At 43.9% G+C, this 22,022-nt stretch overlaps 1 protein-coding gene across 1 annotated transcript in view; it reads right to left on the bottom strand.

Moving 5' to 3' along the window:
* Positions 1-4,427: 4,427 nt before the first annotated feature.
* The window catches only part of LOC147445125 (lumazine-binding family protein), a 33,542-nt gene continuing 15,947 nt past the window's right edge, over positions 4,428-22,022 (bottom strand). The window contains exon 2 of the mRNA XM_086527597.1: positions 4,428-4,746. The gene's annotated coding sequence lies outside the window, so the exon portion shown is untranslated. The remainder of the gene's footprint in view (positions 4,747-22,022) is intronic.

Here is a 22,022-nt window from a genome sequence, read left to right as displayed (position 1 = left end):
TAGCTTGTTTGCCCTCCCTGTCTTGCATGTGGCATTTATGCAAAGGATAGTGTGAGACTTTCTTCCTCTTCTTAATGTGTGATTGTAGCACAAGCTTTCATAATGCGTAGGTTGTCAAACACCTCATTTGGAAGGATGCTCTTGATTCAATCGAAACATCTCATTACCTATTGCCTTCACTTGTTTTGATTGAATTTTGCATTCAAGGCGTGCAAAGGGGGAACTATGTCGGATCTAGCAATGAGCACCAACAAACTTGGCTTATGTCTCCACTAGATAATCTCATTGACGATATGCCAAAATATTGCATGATTTTTTTGACATTATGCCGTAATTTTTATCCTAGCAGACAATATAGAACTTTTATTAAAGGGTTGAGATGAAGTCAAAACCGGCAAGAAACATCAACTCACAAATTGTTTCCTTTAAAAAGAGGAGTCGAAATCTAGTGAAGCGTGAGAGAAAGGTAGTTGGATGATTTTCATGACACAAGGAACAATGCGTTAATGCACTTATAGGACACGTTTAATGTGGCTAGCGATTTCAACATGTCCAGAAAGGTAGAAAGGAATGTTGGGAATGGGCTTCAGCCTCTAATCTTGGCCTTCTTTGTGAAACTTCCCTCTTGTCTACTAGGTATCCTAGGTGGCCTAAGGCATGTGTAGCATGGCCAAAAGTAGCCCAAGTCATAGTATACCCCATGAGGTGTCTTCCTAGACATACTAAGAGCATTTTGGAGAAGTTGTGAGCCTAGAAAACCCCCTTGAAAAGTGAGGATATGAGTTTGCAAGTGGTCTTGGCTGATTTGGAAGCTTTGTATGAGGTCACAGATGATGTCAGTTGAGATGCTATGCCTAGCTCTATATAAAGAGCCTTCTTGTGGTTATTTTCAAGCAATAAACTAAGCATTTTGTGTTAATTAGCATGCCATTACCATGAATGGTTGTCTCTCTCATCCTCCCTTAATCCCATCAAGTGGTATCATAGCCTATGGTTACTCCTAGGCCATTAGCTAGTCCCATGCCTATTTAGTGCCCCATTAGCTAGATTGAGCATGTTCTTGGGTTAGAGTCGCTTGAGCCACTACTCAATAGCTAATTGGATGCCTAATTAGCATCAAGGAAAATTAGAATGTTATTTAGATATTGCATTAGCATTTAGCCTTTCATTAAGTAGTAACTACTCACTAGCTTAACAATTTATCTTGGTTTTTTGTGTGGTAGTTATTGGAATGAAATCCTCATTGTGATTGAGTGATTGAATGCTCTCAAAGCATTTGTTGCAAGCTTTTAAATGAGCCCTTAATGTCTCTTTTTGGAGCCCATTAGCCCTTTCAAATCCTTGCTCAAAGTCGGGCTTGCAGATAGTGTGTATAACTCTACTACCGGAAGCTTATACTAATTAATTTTAGCAAGTTCAACTTGCAAGCCTCTTGGCTCTAGTGGTTAGCTCACCGAGCTTGAGGTGCTAACTCAAAGGTCGTGGGCTCGAGGCTTGTGGAGAATTTGGGAAGCTGGGTGGATGTGAGCCGCACACCAAATTGTGGTGAAAGGATGCTTTTCGGGTCCGCAAGGTTGCGTTCACACACAAGGTTTTTGAAGGGGTCGCTGGACTTGAATGTGCCATTAAACTTGATTCTTAGAGTTCATTCGGGTCCATAACCGGCATTTCCCATAGTGTTGCTGCTTTCTCGAGCCGCCTATCTTGAGCCCTATTCTCACAGCCCAGCTTGCTTTGATTTCCCACGGCACCGTAAAGCTTCAAGCCATTGGCCCGAAGGGGTGCATTCCCACTGCTTGCATATCTTGCAAAACTTTCCCATTTTTGGCCAAAGGCCTGCAAGGTGTAGTTCCTGCAAGACAGAGGAGAAAGAAGACATCATACAGGAAAGCCAAAGGCTCAAGGCAAAGCGAGCATTCAAGGGGAGTTTAGACAAGTTCAAAACCATTATTGTGAAGAGGGGCTTGACTACTAGTGAAGAGGTGCTTCACATAAGAAAGTTCCCTCGAGATTGCAAAACAGTTTTTAAGTCTTCAAAAATTCCCAAAGCATTGAAGAAATCTTCACATCGAGCATACCATGAAGATGATAGAGACGGAGCACTATGAGATGAAGAAGCATAAGAAAGTTGAGGATGATAAGGACCAAGAGAAAGAAGAGATCAACACCCATGGAGATGACATAATGAAGTTCAACTGCGAAAATAAAGATGACGACAAAGGCACCTGTTCAAGGGGAAAACATGAAAATGGAGACAAAGAATCAGACGAAGATGAAGGAGATGAAGACACAACTATGATGGATGTTGTTTTAGGGGAGGTTTCTTAGAGCCTTTGTGGCACATGATAGAGCCTGAGCATAGAGCCTGTGTGGTATATGAATGAATGAGTGGCTGTGCGTGGCACACATATGAATGAATGTGGCTGTCATAGACCTAAGCCCAAGGGGAGGGTTGTTGGGAAAGGGCTTCGGCCTATGATCCTCGCCTTCTTTGTGAACCTTCCCTTGGAAGAATTATGAAACTTTCCTCTTATCTACTAGACATCCTAAGTGGCCTACAGCATGTGTAGCATGGCCAAAAGTAGCCCAAGTCATAGTATATCCCATGAGGTGTCTTCCTAGACATAGTAAGAGCATTTTGAAGGAGTTGTAAGCCTAGAAACCCCCCCTAAAAGTGAGGATACGAGTTTGCAAGTGGTCTTGGCTGATTTGGAAGTTTTGTATGAGGTCACAAATGATGTCAGATGAGATGCTATACCTAGCTCTATATAAGAGCCTTCTTGTAGTTATTTTCAAACAATAAACTAAGCATTTTGTGTGTACACTCTATTCCAATTCTATTGTGTAACTCTTGTGTGAATTAGTGTTAATTAGCATGCCATTACCATGAATGGTTCTCTCTCTCATCCTCCCCTAATCCATGAAGGAAGCCTGAATTATGGCATAGTGCACACTATGCATAAGGAATTTCCTTCCTACCCTTGTCCATTTCTAATTGTCCTAAGTAATTCAAGGGCGAACTTAGCACATTTGAAGTTGCAGAAGAAGCCTTTGCAATTTAATTATGATTTGATCTCATCAACAATGTGTGGTCTGAGATATTGAGAAGGCGGCCCTAGATTGTGGGGTTCCCCTTCCTCAATAGGGAAGCATCGGTGATGTTATGTAGACCTCTACCAACACCATGGCTCTCTCTGCACTATGTTGACCAAGCTAGAAGGCAAAAGTGTAGTAATTGAGCCTGTGCAAGCTCTATAGAGATTGCATCCTTGAGGATTAACCGTGGCAAGATTTTGTGTCACAAACGTCTTCCAAGCCCTTGTGGAGGTTGTAGTGTACGTCCCTGGTGAAGGTGTTCTACAAAGAGGCTCACAACCATGGAGATCATGATTAATGTCATAAGAGGAGTCACGTCAAGAGTGGACATCATTGATTGAGAGGCTTGTATTGTAATGTGGCTTGCCACAAATTATGAACTTGGAGGAAACAAGAGCTCTTCAAGGGTGTATAGCATACCCATGGAGAGTACATTACAGCGTTGACTTACAATTGAATTGCAAATTTTGTGTTGAACTTAGTGTAATCAACAGTCTTTCTTTACCTTGAATGTAGTATTGTAGATGAATGATTGAGGGCATCTAGTGGAGAGATCGTCTTTAAATGCCTTGGGAAAAAGCTTGCAAGTTAAGTTGCTTATCTTGAGTGCTATTAAAGAAACACGTTCCTTTACAAGAAGTCTTGTGGCCAACATACATACGAAAATAAATTTTTGGTGGACATTTTTGTGCGAGGAGTGTTCGGCAGTACACTTTCATTCGAGAAGTCTTGTGAAAACGTGTTTTAGACTGTGATATGTGTTGTCAAGCGATACAAAATGACAAACATTTCCCATCTCTATTCTCCAGATCATCCATTATATTGAACCTTTTCTATGCCAACAAATATGCTTTCCAATTAGTTACTATAGTTGGAAAATCCATGCTCTAGTGTAAACTTTATAGAGGAAAAAATTACTAGCCAAATCAGTTGCCAAGATAAATGGCAAGCTAGTTTTTGAGTGGCAAATAGATAGTTAGGTACGGAGCCAAAAAATCAATCAAAACCAACTTCCACATCTTGAAATTTGATCTTCATACCTAGGGTTTCCTAAGGACCATCGGGGCGCTCACATGCACCTCCCGCTTACATGTGAGGTGGCTTGCTGATCATGAGCAATTAACTTTGGTGGAGTGTATATCAGGCTCAGCGACCTATTCATCAATTTTGAAGAAAAACTGTCAAAATTTTGAAAAATCATCGTCAGTGAAGGATCTACATGAGCATCGCAGCTTAATAAATATTGATTCTTGCTTTCAATTGAAAACTTTTGAAAACTGAAACAGGATAGAAGCCACACATTTTTTGGATGAGTTTAAACTCATGCGCAATTTCCTTACTCAAATTCCAACCTTCTCATTGAATTCTATATTTTGGCCCGGAAAGACCATTACACTAGAAGCACTCAGTTGTCTTAGAGCCCCTTCTGAGGACGTAATTTATCAAGTACAAATGTTCCGAAACTGGGTGAAGTTAGTGAAGTGCAAAACTCCCTTGATCAATTACACCCTCCAAAACTTACATTTGATCTTTCCAATTATCCAAGAAAGCTTTCAACCCCTTGTGAAAACCCCTCTTTTTTGGAAAGGGTCATAAAACATTCTTTTCAGCCACCAAATGGTTCAACATGTCCCTCTTAGTGGAGCAGTCCTGCAAGAAAGTGAAGAATTAGTATTCTGGAAAAAAGTGAGACCTATGAATTGCAAATGTGTCTTCACACAAAATGAAAATGTGTCACAACACAATCCATGGATGACACACCACAAAAGAAGTCTATTCAAGAGACAGATGAATCGTGCTCTGCAAAATGATTCAAAGCGAAATCTTTCCTTCAACTTGCAATTGGCATCCTTAGCCACAGAACACGCATTTGCAGATAAAATAAAGCTCTCTATGATTTTCCGCTGTTTTTAACCAACTTTTGTAAGACTTACACATGGCCTCCAATATTTAATGAAGTCATCGTAATGCTCTCGTATTTCAAATAAAACACATTGAAATAAGGTGGGAGTAAAGGCTCATCCCCCGAGGGAGTTCTTGATCTCCTGATGAGAGAAGAGTGCTTAATCAAGCAAACAAAAGAGAGATTGCATAAGTTGAGAAAGCAACTCTTAAAGGAGATTCTATGTGCTGCAAGAGTAGTTCCTTCTAATCAGTGTCCATCTGATCAGGTTTTGATTCACACACACCGACTTTCCCCAAACTTGGCAATAATTTTAACGACTACACAGCCATGATAGTCGGCACATGCCAACAACTAGAAAGACTAATGTTGATGCTCCCACACAGTGACAAAGAATATTCCCAGGAGCCTACCAAATCAGGTGCATGATGGAGGGCACATGCCAACAACTAGAAAGACTAATGTTGATGCTCCCACACAGTGACAAAGAATATTCCCAAGAGCCTACCAAATCAGGTGCATGATAGTCGGCACATGCCAACAACTAGAAAGACTAATGTTGATGCTCCCACACAGTGACAAAGAATATTCCCAAGAGCCTACCAAATAAGGTGCATGATGGAGGGCACACAGTGTGCATGCGGGGGTGTGCACACACTCATGCGTGTGTGTGTGTGTGTGTGTGTGTGTGTGTGTGTGTGTGTGTGTGAGAGAGAGAGAGAGAGAGAGAGAGAGAGAGAGAGAGAGAGAGCAACAGGGCCTGATCAGATTTTCTCTCTGCTTGCTTCACACTGAGGCCTCGTACGCCCTCCCACAGATGCTGCGTGCAGGTTGCAGCCATTGTTTTTGCACCAGCTCAGGTTGCACACATACAGCTTCTTCTTTCCCCATCCTCGCCCTCCTTGATTTGCTTTTGGCTCTATGACGCCACGCACTAGTTGGCAGCTCTTGGCGAGATTGTGAACGGTTCTCTTTGGGCAGCTCTTGCCACTGATTGACCACTCGCTTCTTTCATCCTAGGCTATGGAAATCAGCAAGCGATTCCAAAAAACCTATCTTTCAAGAGGTGCTGGGAGTCCCTCTCCTTTGTAAATGGGCAGGCCACTTTTTACTCTCTAATAGAGGTTTGTTAGGTTTTGAGGGCTTTATCCTCTGCCTTTTAGAGTGCATCTTCTCTAGTCTACTAGGATGACAATGTGGCCTATATCATGTGATTGCATATGCTAACTTTCCATTGAATCTCTCTTTCTCTTTGATTATACACACATACACCATGAATGCTACTCTCACTAATCCACCCTTTCAGGCATCTCTCTTGGTTCATCCAATCGGTCCCAATCTCTCCCAGGGACAATCTGGTGTCGTGGCCACTGTGGTCGCCACCACGTGTGCCATGCCGATCTCCTCTGTCAAATCTTTATCACTGTAATCTCTGTCCAGCTTGCCTTGGTCTTTGTCTTCCTGTTAGTTCTTGCTTTTGTTTTTGGCTTCAAACTCCCGAGCCAAACAAAGCGTCGTGTCACATTTATAACAATTGTTGTCGGACCTCGTGGGTATTGAGGCTGTCACAAGAGGGCCACCACGTGCCAACAGAAAAGAGCAGACTGAACAAACTTTTAGCACTTCAATAACAACTGAACTAAGAGAGAGAGACGACACGCGACACTAAGGAGGAATTCCACCCCAGAGAGTATTGGCCCCAAACCTTGGCGCCCCTTTCGGTATTTCTTTATGTTGCATCAACACAGTACAAACCGGTACTCCAGACTCTGCACCTTCTCCAAGAAGCATGCCAGAGAATGAGCCCATGGCCTCATATTTAAAGGCCCTAGGCCCCAAAAGCAGTTTACATGAAAAGCCTTCAAACTCAAAAGCATCCGGTCCAAAAGCAATGCCCAAAATCTACCAACGTGTTTTGCGGAAATCCCTACAACTGCCACGTCAGCACTGTCAACGTGTTTTGCGGAAATCCCTACAACTGCCACGTCAGCACTGTCAACGCGTTTTGTGGAAATCTGCCTCGTCAGTAGTGTCAGCAGAAATCTGCCTCGTCAGCAGTGTCAGCGGAATTTTAGGTTGTCCGTGCATCTGCCACGTCATTAGTCCACGCGTGTGTCTGTGGGTCCTGCTTTATTTTGAATGTCTTATGTCACTTGGGCCCCATCGGACGGGGTTCCATAAGTTGGTAAGACTTCTTCTTCTGTTGCTTGTTCTTCTTAGGGTTTAGGCCCCTCTGCCGTGATCTGAAGGTTGACTCTGCTCTTCAGTGTCTGGACATGTCATCAGTTTGTGACATCCCCCTTCTTGAAAGAGAGTAATCATCCGCGATTACGGCATATTTGCAAAACAACTCAAGTTAGCTCAAAATTTTCGAGGGTCATTTCAAGGGACAATCAATTTGCTATTCTTTTTGTTAAAGCGTTGGCTTCTCCTTTCGGCTCTTTTGATCAAGGAGGTGGCTTCTCCTTTTGTCCAGTTCGGAACTCTTGATATGCTGGCGTAGTAAAATTAGCCATCACACCCAGACCGCACTGATCTTCCACGGGTATCTTGATGCACTAAAATTACATACCCAGGCAATCTCATCCGGTTAGAATATTCAGTAGTTGGCACGTCACAATGCAACACAAATGCTTACATATGCATGTTACAAGACACAACAAACGGCACCGTTGAGCACTCACATAATACAGAACGCTCCCCGTACATCCGCTTGCATCGTTCCAAGGTTTTCAAACATACAACGAAACACTCCCCAGGCATCGGCCTACGTCGTTCTGAGGTTCAAACAATACCAAAACAGTACTTCTCACTTCTCCACCCGGGAGTAAAATCACCAATCATTGAAACCGATATTAAAACCAATATTCAAATCGGCACCAAGACAAGTTTAAAACACATAGCATCCATTTCAAACAAACTTCAACAATACTTTCTCAAACAATGTTCAAAAGTATCTAACTAGAAAACAACTAGAGAGGTCATTCACGGCTTTGTTCGGACAACCGAACTTTGAGGACAACTGGCTTGCCCTTCTGCATCACGGTGATGGTTCGGTTCCGAACCTAGAGAGTTGCATCATTCTTGTCATGCCAAGGCATGCCCAAGAGAACGTCGCAATTGCCCAACTTCATAATGTGGAAATCCGCTTTTCCATGATAATCTTGTATAATCACTAGAAGAGCACCAATGAGCGGTACCACTTTTTGAGTTTTCCCCGTGGCTAGCTCAACTTCAATTTCTCCACCCTTTACATCATAATCAAAGTGAATCCGTTTCAAGAATTCTTGATAGATGAAGTTCTCCATAGCTTCGGGGTCAAAGAAAATAAGGGCTTTCAAGCCGTTGACTTTTCCATAAGCTGCATATCAAGATGCACATGGTAAAGAATATCAGCAAAATCATGACCTTGTACAAACCCCTATGGATGGTCCTCGACTGAAGCCAAAGACTATCTAAAGATGATGTAAAGCCTCAGGCTGTCACAACAAGTGACAGAAAAGTCAAAGTCAATGGGAGCTAAATTCCAAAAAGCTACACAAAGGTCACCACTAAAATCTCCTCCAAAGAGAAAAATTACGCCAAAAACTATAGTGAATCTATTAAGACAAAGGTTGCTCAGATGCAAGTGGACAATGCTCAACAATTGCAAGCAAAAAGTACAGTATCACAGCCAATGGAGCCAGCATCGATTGAAGCACGTGGTCAAAGCAAAGAAAATGCAGATAAAGCTCAACCAAAGGACACAGCCACAACAGAATCAGTCAATACAGAAAGAAATCCTGAGACGATCAAGTGAAACATTGTTGGTGAAAACGAAGAAAAGGTGTCAAGTGAAGTAAAGCTAGATTTCCAGTTAGACAAGAACCTCACGTCTTTTCGTACTTGGAAAAGATGTGCCCAACCAGCATAATTCATTAAAACTCTCGAGGTGTATACCATAAATATCGGGTACTAGTCCAATAGCAGGTCTAGCCCTCTTGGCCGAAGGTTCTGTCTGACATGGAGCAGAAGGTTGCACTGAGGACGTCGAGGCTCGCTCAGGACATGTATTGAACGTATGCCCTCTTTGAAAACATTTGAAGCACCGGCCTTTTTGTAACAAGGCGTCTCGTTGACGGTGTGTCAGATGAGGCCGTTGAGGTTGGTTTTCACAGGATTCCCGAGAATTTATTCGTTGTTGCTCAGAGTTCTAGTTAGTGGGCGGAGGTCCTTATGTGGTAAACTCCAACTTTCCCTTCATGAGCTTGTAGCCGACCGTGGCATGGTCCATAAGCTCTTGCATGGTAGAGACGTGCTTGGAGAGACAATATTCCTGCATAGCCTCTAGCGAACTCGTCCATTTGCTTTTGGCTTCACAATCTCCAGCCAAACAAATCCACGATTTCCTTGGAAACTTTTGTCGAGCATAGGCCGCTAACTGGATGGTGGTCAATCTGCTATCCATAGCCTTTTGTTGGTATTGTTCATCACCGTTGCTGGCGCTCGAGCAAGGGGTGGAAGGCATATTGAAGTTGCAAGCTCTGGAATTTGAAAGTCCTTCTCGCACTCCAAAGGGTGGCCGCACAATCCCCAAGCCACTTCACAAATTCTGCACAAAGAGCTCCATACGAAATGGGCTCTAGGCTTTAATTCCTGTGAATTTGCTCCTCAAAAAGAACTTTCACGCCCCTCTCTGGAGATCCAATCTTTGCCTTTTCCAAGTTGCCACAAAGCACTTCAAAGGTGGCTACAAGGTTTGCGCCAAGCCGCTCTAGACACACTGCACAAAGGGCTCCACAATTCCACCTTTCAAGCCGGTACAACAAGTCGCTTTCCCAAAGACGATCCAAGTTTTCATACCCTTGGTAAGCCGCTACTACACCTTTTGCTATCCATAGCCTTTTGTTGGTATTGTTCATCACCGTTGCTGGCGCTCGAGCAGGGGGGGGGGGGGGGGGGGGGGGGAGGGGGGGGCATATTGAAGTTGCAAGCTCTGGAATTTGAAAGTCCTTCTCGCACTTCAAAGGGTGGCCGCACAATCCCCAAGCCACTTCGCAAACTCTGCACAAAGAGCTCCATACGAAATGGGCTCCAAGCTTTAATTCCTGTGAATCTGCTCTTCAAAAAGAACTTTCACGATCCAATCATCGCCTTTTCCAAGCCTCCACAAAGCACTTCAAAGGTGGCTGCAAGGTTTGCACCAAGCCGTTGTCACAAAAATACGAAAGCGTAAACTGACTTTTTAATTGCACTTCAAATACTCGAGAATTTGAGAGAGAGAGAAAGAGAGAGAGAGAGAGAGAGCTTGACACTTCATTGGGGACCAGATGTCACAAACGGGAGCGCATAACAATATAAAATACATTCGGATAAATAGGATTTATCACTTATTACTGAAGCCAGAGGATAAGAAGAGAAATAAATAGAGAGAGAGAGATAGAGAGTGAGAAGATCGACACAATACTGGGGACCAGAAGATAGGCTGGTCCCTCCCCGTAATAGTATCTTTATTATTGAGGAGAAGTCTATACAAGCACTTGAACCGAACGTATTACCACGTTCGTTCTAGAATAAGACTTGATGGTTCCCGGAAGCCTCGTCTTCCGATTCCTAGGGCAAAACCCTATTCCAAGGAACTTCCGTTCCTTATTCCAATTCCTCGAGAATCAAGGTTCTCGCCTCTGGATCTCACCTTCCAGACTCAGGCATGGCATCCCTGCAACTCTCTTTCCAGAGTCCTCTTCCCGCAGAAGAACTCTGCTTTCCCGGACACGAAGTCCTTACTTGGGAATCCCAACTTCCATATCACAACTTGAGAGACTACCTCTCTCCGATCCATGGATCTACTTCCCAAACTCGGGTACGAAACCCTTGGGCTGATCTGGCTCTAGTTCCTCAGAGCGCTTTTCTCCTGCAGAGGCTCATGCCTTCCTCTGCTCCTACTCCCTCACGAAGAGGAAGTACACCTGCAATCAAATACTCAAAGATCAGAACATGAAAATCGTTACCTTCAAAGTCTCGACGCTCGAAACGCAACTCGATTCTCGAAAAGCAATTCCTCGGAACAGATCTCTCCATAGAAAATCCTCTCTTCCAATCCTACACACAAAAGAGGTGTGTTCTCGGGTTCCTTCTCGTACATCAACCCCGTCTACGACGTTTATGGGCTGAAAACAGATAAAAACAGTAACTTGTCGCGATGGAAACACGCTTCGTAGGTACTTCTTCGCGAGGGAACTCGCGCACTGGGTCTTGGCAACATCTGGTACACTTGGGGCAGCCATGGGCATCACCGGCAACGTCTTCTTTACGGCTGAAATCTGCAGTAGAATCTCCTCCTTGCAAAGATTGGTCCTCCTCTCTGAGTGAGGGCATGTGATGCTTTTATAGCTCCTAGCCACGGGCACGAATAGCTGCTCGCGTAGAGATCGCGGCCGTTTTTTTTCCATTTTTTTTTCCCGTTCTGCCAGAAAAAGAGAGAGAGAAAACGCTGGCTGATCTGTTGCCTTATTTATCAGATGGTTGCCCACTTATTAAGTGGGCGGCCGGCGTATTTTAAAAATAGTCTGAACCTGCCCAAAAACTCAATAAAACCTTATAAGTTAAAAACAATGCTCTCACAGCACTTCCCAGGCGTCCCTGGATGCAATCACATGCACAATTGCAATGCAGACATAGACTTCCTCGCGGGAAAGCATCTGCTTTCCCGAAAAGCAATCCCGCTTTCTCAAAAAGCATCTGTTTTTCCTCAAAGTTTCCTCTGAACCCATCTTCATTCAAGTGCTTGCTTTTCCTTGTGCACAATTCTAACACAGTTCGGAATTTCCTCCCGACTATGGATATTCCCTTTCCAATGCACCCGTCACCCACCTTGTGACGCATCAGAAATACCCATCACCTAGTCCTTTCCTACCGAACTTACGGTACAATCTCCTTCACGATGCTCTATGTCACCCATCCTATGACACATCAGAGATGTCCGTTCCCGGATGGTCGGATACTTCTTTCCGATGCTCCCTGTCACCCATCCGATGTGAGGCATCAGAAGTACTCGTTCCTGGTGGCCTTACAGATATTCCCTTTCATAGTGCTCCCATCATTACTCTGAATGACGCACTAGGAATATTCTGTACTCGGATGTCTCCAGTGAGAAAAACCCTCTCACTTAAAATTCCAATAATTCATTTAGAATTATTTTTCCTTGGTGTTCCAAGCGAGAAAACCCTCTCACTTATAAATCCAATAATTCATTTAGAATTATTTTTCTGTCAGATAAAGCCAATTTGGCAACATCCATCTCACTTATAAACAATTGTCCTCAACTGTAGAGGTCCAACTGAACTGCCGGGGAGAAACCGGAAAGATTCCAAATCTTGCTTAATGGTGAGTTGAGCTAGTCCTTCTCAAAAGAGAACTTAAAAATTAAATTAAACAAAAATTCAAAAATTTAATAATTCAATACTTAGCTTACCGATTCATGTCCTTCCTCTAGTACCTCGAGGACATCCTTCACCAATTATCAAACTTACGAGCCATGGAAGAACTCGTCATTCGCGTCTTTCCAACAGATCGAACATTTCCTCATTCAAGAGTCTGTTAACTCAAATCCACCTTCTCAATCCGAGAAGAATAATCCTCCTAGAAATCAATCTAGGTCTTTGTCCTTGCACAAAACCTTGCGCTATTAGTCCTGAGGATATTAAACCTCTTGTGTCCTCCCACATAGGGAATGCCCAAGTCATAGAGCATTAAGCTCGATGTCTTCCTTTCACAATTTACGATCTCCTTAAAGAAGGTTCTTGTTCCGGGCCGTCGCTCAACGTAGGCGGACGGTTCCAATCCGAAGATTCCTTGTGCACGGTGGCACTTCCTTCCAATTTTATTCTCCTGCGAGTTATTACCACTAGCAATGTTTTCCCAACGCCCATTAGCGTCTCTTTCTTGCAAAATCATAAAAAATGATTCACCTTGCGAGCATCAATGACAACTTACAAAATCTCAGGCAGATAGGATTCTAGCCATAGCATTTTCTGAACGTACGTTCAAACCCGGTTCACAATAGAGCGAACCTTCTTTGATTCTCAGGGATGTTCTTCCCATATGTAATTCTTACCATTTTGAAACGGTTGGCGAGCTATATTCGTATGAACATAATAGTTCGAATTTATTCCAGCAGCGTGTAAATGCTACTTGACCTTCTCATGGAGAAACATATACCGCAACCAAAAGTTGATACTGTAATGGTAAAGGCACATAGCGTACTCAATGATCAACGACCATCGGAAAACCTCTTCTCCGTAGAGAAACTCAAATTCCTTCTACCGAACACATCTCAAATAGAGATTCTCGTGTCAGAATATCCTTGCGCGCAAAAAGGCGCTCAAGAGAGTATAACAAACTCTCGTCCAGTTCCTTGGCATAGGTCTGCATCTTCGTGTGTTATCCATGTACTCAAAAGTGTACATAATTCTTACGTTGTGTTAGAGTTTCGGTGAACCTGGGAAATTACCTTCCCTTCGTAAAATCCTTAGAGCGAAGACGCTCAACTTGACGATCACTTGGCTCGATCTTAGAGCAAAACCTGCTCATCAAATAATCTAGGATTTTAATCCTTGGATTCCTCTAGCACAGGCCGTAGTCGTCACTTGTTCCTTCCCTCCTAAAGAGAGTGTTCATTCACTTGTGCAAAAAGCACTACCATATCTTCCCTTACCGTGTAGGGGGTGTGGCTTAAAGAGTACTCAAGCTTCATGAAAGCTTTTCTTTGCTTGAAAGCTCAGAATGGTTCCTTCATAATTTCCTACCCACAGTAGCAGGTAATCTGTTCGAGAATTACCGGATACCAGATCAATAGTTGACCTTCCGGCTAGTTAAGCAAACCAATTCATCTCAGAACACAAAACAATGGTTCAGTTTGATCCTGCTCTCATAAACACTCGAGAGTGGTAGTCCACGTTAGACATAACCATATCTTGTGCAAAAGAGCAAACAAGCAAAATGCACTTTATGATTTCCTCAAAGATGTAACTTTGATTGAAAACTGCCCTCTCACTTAAAGTTCGAGGGTCTTCTATTCAAGAACTCAGAAGTTAGATTGAATTCCCTTACTCCAAACAATCTGTGTTCAATGATTCCCGTCCCACTACGGGGATTGGATTCTATGTACACTAAGGTGTACACTTTCACCTTTTATTGCTGACTCCACTATCTGCTGCAAAGTATCTTGCAGATGGGTTTACAAAATTCGAGCAAAAGTCCTTCGTTAAATTTGTTCATCTTTCCTTCCTCAAAGAGGATCAAGAATGGACCTACCTTGGCAAGAGTGAACCACTACTTGCTTTGACTCGCTCGTGTTCCTATTGGGAAAACCAATCCCAATCTTCTTGAATGCCTTTCTCAAAGCGTAGAGGAAAAAAATTTGTCGGAAAATTCAGCCTTGAATTGAATCGAAGTCTTGTTATAAGTTCCTTGCAGAGCTTTGGTATACCACCAAGTACTTGCAATCCCCTTGAGGTGTTTAATCACATGCCTCATCTTCGACGCTTCTCAGAAATTGCCGTATGCAAAGGCAACTTCAAACTGTCGACTGTAAGCGATAGCTTTCGGGGCATCTTCCCTTCCGTCAAAAGTATCAAACTTGACTGGAAGTGTTCCTAGGTCTAGAGACCTTCTTCATATCCTTCCCGGAATGACGGGATTTCATGGCTATAGTTCTGGATTGACGTTCATGGATATTTTCTGGATTCTCAAGAATCTCGAGCATTCCGCTCCTTGGATTCTCTAGGTTCTTGAGCATCATGCTCTTATCGCCTTCTCAGAGAATCCCAAGCCTTGTGTCGACTTCTTGCAGAGAGAAAAAAAATTTCCAACTCTGTGAGCTTTTCCTTGCAGGACTTAAGGTTCCGTCTGCTTACTTCTCTCTTGGCTTCTCTTGGCTTCTCATGGCTTCTTCCCGTATCTTCCCAGAGTCGTCCTCCTTTACAGAGAAAGACAGGAGACCATGCTCTGATACCACTATCACACACGGGAGCGTATAACAATATAAAATACATTCGGATAAATAGGATTTATCACTTATTACTGAAGCCAGAGGATATAGAGAGAAATAAATAGAGAGAGAGATAGAGAGTGAGAAGATCGACACAGTATTGGGGACCAGAAGATAGGCTGGTCTCCCCCCGTAATAGTATCTTTATTACTGACGAGAAGTCTATACAAGCACTTGAACCGAACGTATTACCACGTTCGTTCTTGATGGTTTCCGGAAGCCTCAGCTTCCGATTCCTAGGGCAAAACCCTATTCCAAGGAACTTCCGTTCCTTATTCAAATTCCTCGAGAATCAAGGTTCTCGCCTCTGGATCTCACCTTCCAGACTCAGGCATGGCATCCCTACAACTCTCTTTCCAGAGTCCTCTTCCCGCAGAAGAACTCTGCTTTCCCGGACACGAAGTCCTTACTTGGGAATCCCAACTTCCATATCACAACTTGAGAGACTACCTCTCTCCGATCCATGGATCTACTTCCCAAACTCGGGTACGAAACCCTTGGGCTGATCTGGCTCTAGTTCCTCAGAGCGCTTTTCTCCTGCAGAGGCTCATGCCTTCCTCTGCTCCTACTCCCTCACGAAGAGGAAGTACACCTGCAATCAAATACTCAAAGATCAGAACATGAAAATCGTTACCTTCAAAGTCTCGACGCTCGAAACGCAACTCGATTCTCGAAAAGCAATTCCTCAGAACAGATCTCTCCATAGAAAATCCTCTCTTCCAATCCTACACACAAAAGAGGTGTGTTCTCGGGTTCCTTCTCGTACATCAGCCCCGTCTACGACGTTAATGGGCTGAAAACAGAGAAAAACAGTAACTTGTCGCGATGGAAACACGCTTCGTAGGCACTTCTTCGCGAGGGAACTCGCGCACTAGGTCTTGGCAACATCTGGTACACTTGGGGCAGCCATGGGCATCACCGGCAACGTCTTCTTTACGGCTGAAATCTGCAGTAGAATCTCCTCCTTGCAAAGATTGGTCCTCCTCTCTGAGTGAGGGCATGTGATGCTTTTATAGCTCCTAGCCACGGGCACGAATAGCTGCTCGCGTAGAGATCGCGGCCGTTTTTTTTCCATTTTTTTTTCCCGTTCTGCCAGAAAAAGAGAGAGAGAAAACGCTGGCTGATCTGTTGCCTTATTTATCAGATGGTTGCCCACTTATTAAGTGGGCGGCCGGCGTATTTTAAAAATAGTCTGAACCTGCCCAAAAACTCAATAAAACCTTATAAGTTAAAAACAATGCTCTCACAGCACTTCCCAGGCGTCCCTGGATGCAATCACATGCACAATTGCAATGCAGACATAGACTTCCTCGCGGGAAAGCATCTGCTTTCCCGAAAAGCAATCCCGCTTTCTCAGAAAGCATCTGTTTTTCCTCAAAGTTTCCTCTGAACCCATCTTCATTCAAGTGCTTGCTTTTCCTTGTGCACAATTCTAACCAGTTCGGAATTTCCTCCCGACTATGGATATTCCCTTTCCGATGCACCCGTCACCCACCTTGTGACGCATCAGGAATACCAATCACCTAGTCCTTTCCTACCGAACTTACGGTACAATCTCCTTCACGATGCTCTATGTCACCCATCCTATGACACATCAGAGATGTCCGTTCCCGGATGGTCGAATACTTCTTTCCGATGCTCCCTGTCACCCATCCGATGTGACGCATCAGAAGTACCCGTTCCTGGTGGCCTTACAGATATTCCCTTTCATAGTGCTCCCATCATTACTCTGAATGATGCACTAGGAATATTCTGTACTCGGATGTCTCCAGTGAGAAAAACCCTCTCACTTAAAATTCCAATAATTCATTTAGAATTATTTTTCCTTGGTGTTCCAAGCGAGAAAACCCTCTCACTTATAAATCCAATAATTCATTTAGAATTATTTTTCTGTCAGATAAAGCCAATTTGGCAACACCAGAAGATGGGTTGCCCCCCCCCCGGCCCAATAAAGAGATTATCTTTATTACTAAGGGAGAATTGTTACAAGCATAGGAACGAGGCAAAAGCCTTTCTTTGTTCCTTTTCTGCTTCTGACTGAGAGAGTGAGAAAACTACTCTCTGACTACTGAGAGGATTTTCCCTTTGCTGTAAGTTTTTGGGAAGCTCTCTTAAGCGAGAGTCTATCTTCCACAAAACTCAACTGTGTCCCTTTATGCATAATCAGTCCTGCAATAAAAACAAGGGAGAAACACGCAAAATACACACACACATGCTTGCTATAATTTTCTGTACGTTTCAATGCCGAAATAGAGACCTTTTTCACGATAGGATCGCACCAAACTTTGTGTACGCATAGTGTAGGTAGAAAAGAACTAGATTCGATGAGTACTATGCTGAAATTCACCCTAATACAGGTGTTTAGGGGCTGAAAACTAAGAATTTACAACAGCTAGACGTGAGAGAAGGAGAGTTTCCTTCTACTTTTCGCAATGAATCTTTCCCCAAAGCAGCCTATGATAAAGAGAAACCTTGTTCTAAGTGATGGGAGCTCCAGGACTCCATATACACCACAAGGGCTGATTCTCAAGCTTCAATGGAGAGCTATGGTGCGTAGAGCACGCTCACTTTAGGGGAGTAGGTGCACTGCCAACCTGAGAAGGGGGGAGGGGGTGCTCTTATAAAGCCAGCAAGAAGAGGGGGCGCTAGAGGATGAGGGAGGGTGAGAGTGAGTGAGAGTCAGTTTGCATTGGTAAGTGTGCCAAGTGGCACACTTACTTAATAACTTTAAAACCATTTAACTTTCACATTTAAAGTTCCTAGACTAATAATGAAATGTGTAAATTAACTCACAACGACACTAATGAAAACGTTAGCTGCTGCCCATCACAATGCCGTACAGGCACTACTCTGCCATTACCTCTTCGCACTTGTCCGACCATTTGGTCCTGCATAAACAATTAAAATTAATTAACTCACTTGTCCTAAGGCCTTAAAAATAATCCAAAGCTTGAGATTAATGTTATAAGGACCCCATCTCATTCCTGTGCTCGCACTGACGCGCGTTATTTTCTGAGCCTAAAATCTGAGGCTACTGTCTACCCCTTATTGAAGACCCGATTTCCCAATCGCTAGGGCTTCAGGGTATTTTCTGCTAGAATCTCCGTAAGGTGCTTTGGCCCAACTTTGGGCGAACCTGAGGCCCTAGAACTGCTAGTAAAAAAGCAGTCCCTTTCTCGTGGGGACCCACAGAGGTGACTGCCTTTCAGACTTTGAAAGAGAAATTGACTACATGATCAGTTTTGACTTTGCCACACTTGCAGAAGTCATTTGAAGTATATTGTGATGCTTGTGGTCGTAGTCTGGGTGCGGTCTTAATGCAAGAAGGCCATGTCATTGCCTACGACAGCACAGATATATGAGAAAGAGCTTTTGCCGATATCCATGCTCTTACTCAATGGCGACATTACCTACTCGGAGCCGATTTTACGGTCTTCACAGATCACCAGAGTTTACGCTACTTCTTGTCATAGAAGCAGCAATCGGAAAAGCAGATGCAGTGGGCGAACATCTTGTCACAATTTCACTTCCAGATTGTCCATGTGCAGGGACAGAAAAATTTGGTGGCTTTGTCTCGGAAGCCGTTGGTTCTGGCTATTTCAGCAATACATCATAGGAGCTTCGAGGATATGGTCGATCAATATGCCACAGATACAGATTTTGTGGATATTTTCACTCGGATACGGAATGGGGAGGTCGTAGCGGGATATTCCATTCGGGATGGCTACTTGATGAAGAAAACGATGTTGTGCGTTACACAGTCGTTAAGGGAAAAGGTTCTAACCGAATGCCACTGTCCACCCTTTACGGGTCACTGCGGCATTGCTACCACCTTGAAAGGTGTGGAGAGATACTTCTTTTGGCCGAGACTCAAGAAGGATGTGGACGATTTTACGCAGTTGCTTGGTATGCCAGAAGCTCAAGTTTGACAGGCATAAAGCACAGGGATTGTTACAACCTTTACCCAAACCCACCCGCCCCTAGCAAAGTATTGCAAAGGATTTTATTTTTTATCTCCTGAGAACACAGAGTGGCTACGATGGTATCTGGACTGTTATTGACACATTTAGCAAGCAAGCTCATTTCATTCCAGTGAAGAAAATAGTCAAGCCGGATCACTTAGCGAGACTGTTTGTGGCCCAGATCTTCAGATTACATGGCATGCCTGAGAAAATAGTCTTTGAAAGAGATCCCAGATTTACGAGTTTATTTTGGAAGGCTATTTGGGAGAACATTGGCACACGGTTGCAGCTCTCGTCATCTTTCCACCCGCAGACAGATGGGCAATCGGTAATTGCAAATTCAGTCGTACTGGATTTATTGAAGTCTTACATCTCATATCAGAAGACTCAATGGGAAAAGTATTTTGCCCTTGGTGGAATTTGCCTACAATAACACGATACACTCTTCGACGGGGAAGGCGCCATTTGAAATTATTGAAGGTGCTACGAAGGTTCCACCCTTCCTATACGCGAAAGATAAAATTTTTGAAGCCGACCAGTACACACGAGACTTAGACATGGCCTTTGCCAAGGTCTGAGGCTTTGCAAAAATCTCAAGAAAGACACAAAAAAGCCGCAGATCGACATCGTCGCGATTTGAAATTAAAGGAGAACGACTGGGTGCTCTTACGTTTTGAGAGGCACGCCTGAGAAAGAAAAAGGGAAAGGAGCGGCTTTTTTCAAAGCTTAGCATAAGATACCTTTCCAGATTTCCGAAAAGATACATGATGTCTCCTTTAGACTGAAGCTTCCCGATACTTGGAGGATTCACAATACTTTTCATGTGAGTCTCCTGAAGCCTTATAAAGGCGATGTGCCCAATGATGGGGAGCCTGATGAGCAACCCGAAGTGGAGGAAAACAAGGAGATATTCATTCAAGAACAGATTTTGACACATAAAGATAGAGAGGTAAAAGATAAAATGATAAGGCAGTTCTTCGTTAAATTCAAGAACTATCCCGCATTGGATGCGAAGTGGATGGAGGAGGAGGACCTGGCAGATACTCCTCAAATTGTGAACCTTTACCTTGAAGCATTTGGTTTAGCATAGTCTATTCCAAATAGAACCCCGAACTCAGCTTGGGCGGAATTTGGTGCAGCGGGTATGCAGATGAGGGGAGTCGCTCCACTCCTTTGTCAACAGATTGCCCCGATTTTTGATACTCAAGTCACTGATGTCTCTTTTAAGTTTCAGGGATACTGTGAGCTGACAGTATTCTGATGTATGACTTTTGAACTGGAATTCCTGATAATATGATATTGATTTGTCTTTGACTTGTCTAAGTGCAGGAACTGATAGACGAAATGATTGCAGCATTTCGGTATAAAAGATCTCAATAGACGTGATTGCAATAAGGATTATTAGTTAATCGGGCATCTATGAGGTCCCGAGTGGATCTAGATGCGATTGCTAAATACGTAGCCGATTAATCATGATCTGAGATCCGAATGAATTTTGAATGTGATTTGTCAAGTGATGTCCTATGTTGTCCGGTGATGTGGCTGTCGATTGGTACATGTGCTAGATGTGTGTTCCTAGTGCGTCGATACTAACAGTCAGTGTCACCAGCGTGTGACTACTATCTATCCTTTTTGTTGATTTCTTTCTTATTATCTATTTACTTTCACTTTTTGGAAACACCCCTCGGGAAATCTAACTGCCCTGCATTGCATAGCTAGTGTGGAACTGTCCAGAGGGAGTCCAGGCCTGAGGGCAAGAGAGCACTAAGGTTGGACAAGGACTATGGTTAGCCAAGTGGGGTCATTGACTAGCCAAAGTGGAATCCTTTGCTACAGAGGCTACATTTCAGTTCTGGATGTGGCCGCAGTGTACAAAGAGGGTCGGATGACCTAGAAAGATACAATGGCAGCATCTCCTACAATTTAGGGAACTGCTATTTTGGGACCTGAAAATGTCTTCGCGTCATTACGTGCAGTTTGACATGGGGATCATTTTGTTACTCTGTGGCCAAGTCAACAGAGGCTGCAGGTGAGATATTTTTAGACCCGAGGGTCTAAAGCGGGAAAATGCACAAATGAGTGACACTTGGCACTTTGAGGCCAGTTTACTACTTATAGAGAAGGCAAAAACGTGATTTATAGTTGGGAGGCTCATTTTGCAAGTCTCTGTCACAGGTTAAGAGCTATGGAGTGCTTGCTTTCCCTCTTATGCACAGTGCGGTGCCAGGAGTGATGCCCTGCACGCTACGCACTGCCCTCTCTCTCCCCTTTGGCAGTATGTTATGCCCCTCTAGTGGGCTTTTCATTTGACCAATGTACAGTTGTGTGGGTTCATGCGCGATTGCCGAGGCAAGAGCCTCTTGCACAGGTACTGGATTAGCTAGCGGCTAATCCCCCCGCAGGTACAGGTGAATTCGGAGAGGTTTCACGCCAGAAATCTCGTCCGATTCAAAGGGCAAGTAGCCCTACAGGTGCGGGAGCTCGAGGACTTGCTAGGGATGCGACCGGCACGCGAAACGGAGCCCGAAACAGTGAATTACAGCCTGCTGTGTATTTTTGCAGGTTTAGGGTTTTGGCCCTAAACGGACCCTAATACCCCCAGGAGGTTCGGGGACGCAAGGGGACCGCTGTACAGGCGATCTGGCGCATTTTCAGGGCTGAAAACAGAGAATTCAGCGTGCTGCAGATTCTCGCCAGGTTTTGCAAAGTGCCCGTAGGCGTCGGGAAAGTCAGTCAATGCGTGGGAATACTGACCGTGAAGGGTTCTAGTACAGTTATGCTGCCGAAATCAGGCTGGAACAGTGGAAATTCAGCCGAGTTTGTGCGGGGCAGCTTGTAGGGAACCACAGCGTTTATTCCCTCTTTTGAACAATAAAGAAATACCGAAAGGGGCGCCTAAGTTAGGGGCCAATCTGGTGTCCGTCTACTCATACAGGTGCAATCTAGCAGCCTGTATCCCTCTCCCCTTTGTTGTGTCTTGAAAGTACAGGTAAAATAGACGACTAATAATGGGTGAAAGCTAAATCAAGGT

The sequence above is a fragment of the Adiantum capillus-veneris genome, chromosome 13 (genome assembly GCF_014529385.1).
Source record: "Adiantum capillus-veneris isolate H3 chromosome 13, ASM1452938v2, whole genome shotgun sequence".
Taxonomy (NCBI): domain Eukaryota; kingdom Viridiplantae; phylum Streptophyta; class Polypodiopsida; order Polypodiales; family Pteridaceae; genus Adiantum; species Adiantum capillus-veneris.
Note: the sequence above shows the minus strand (reverse complement) of the source record. Positions and strands in the feature narration are given on the sequence as shown.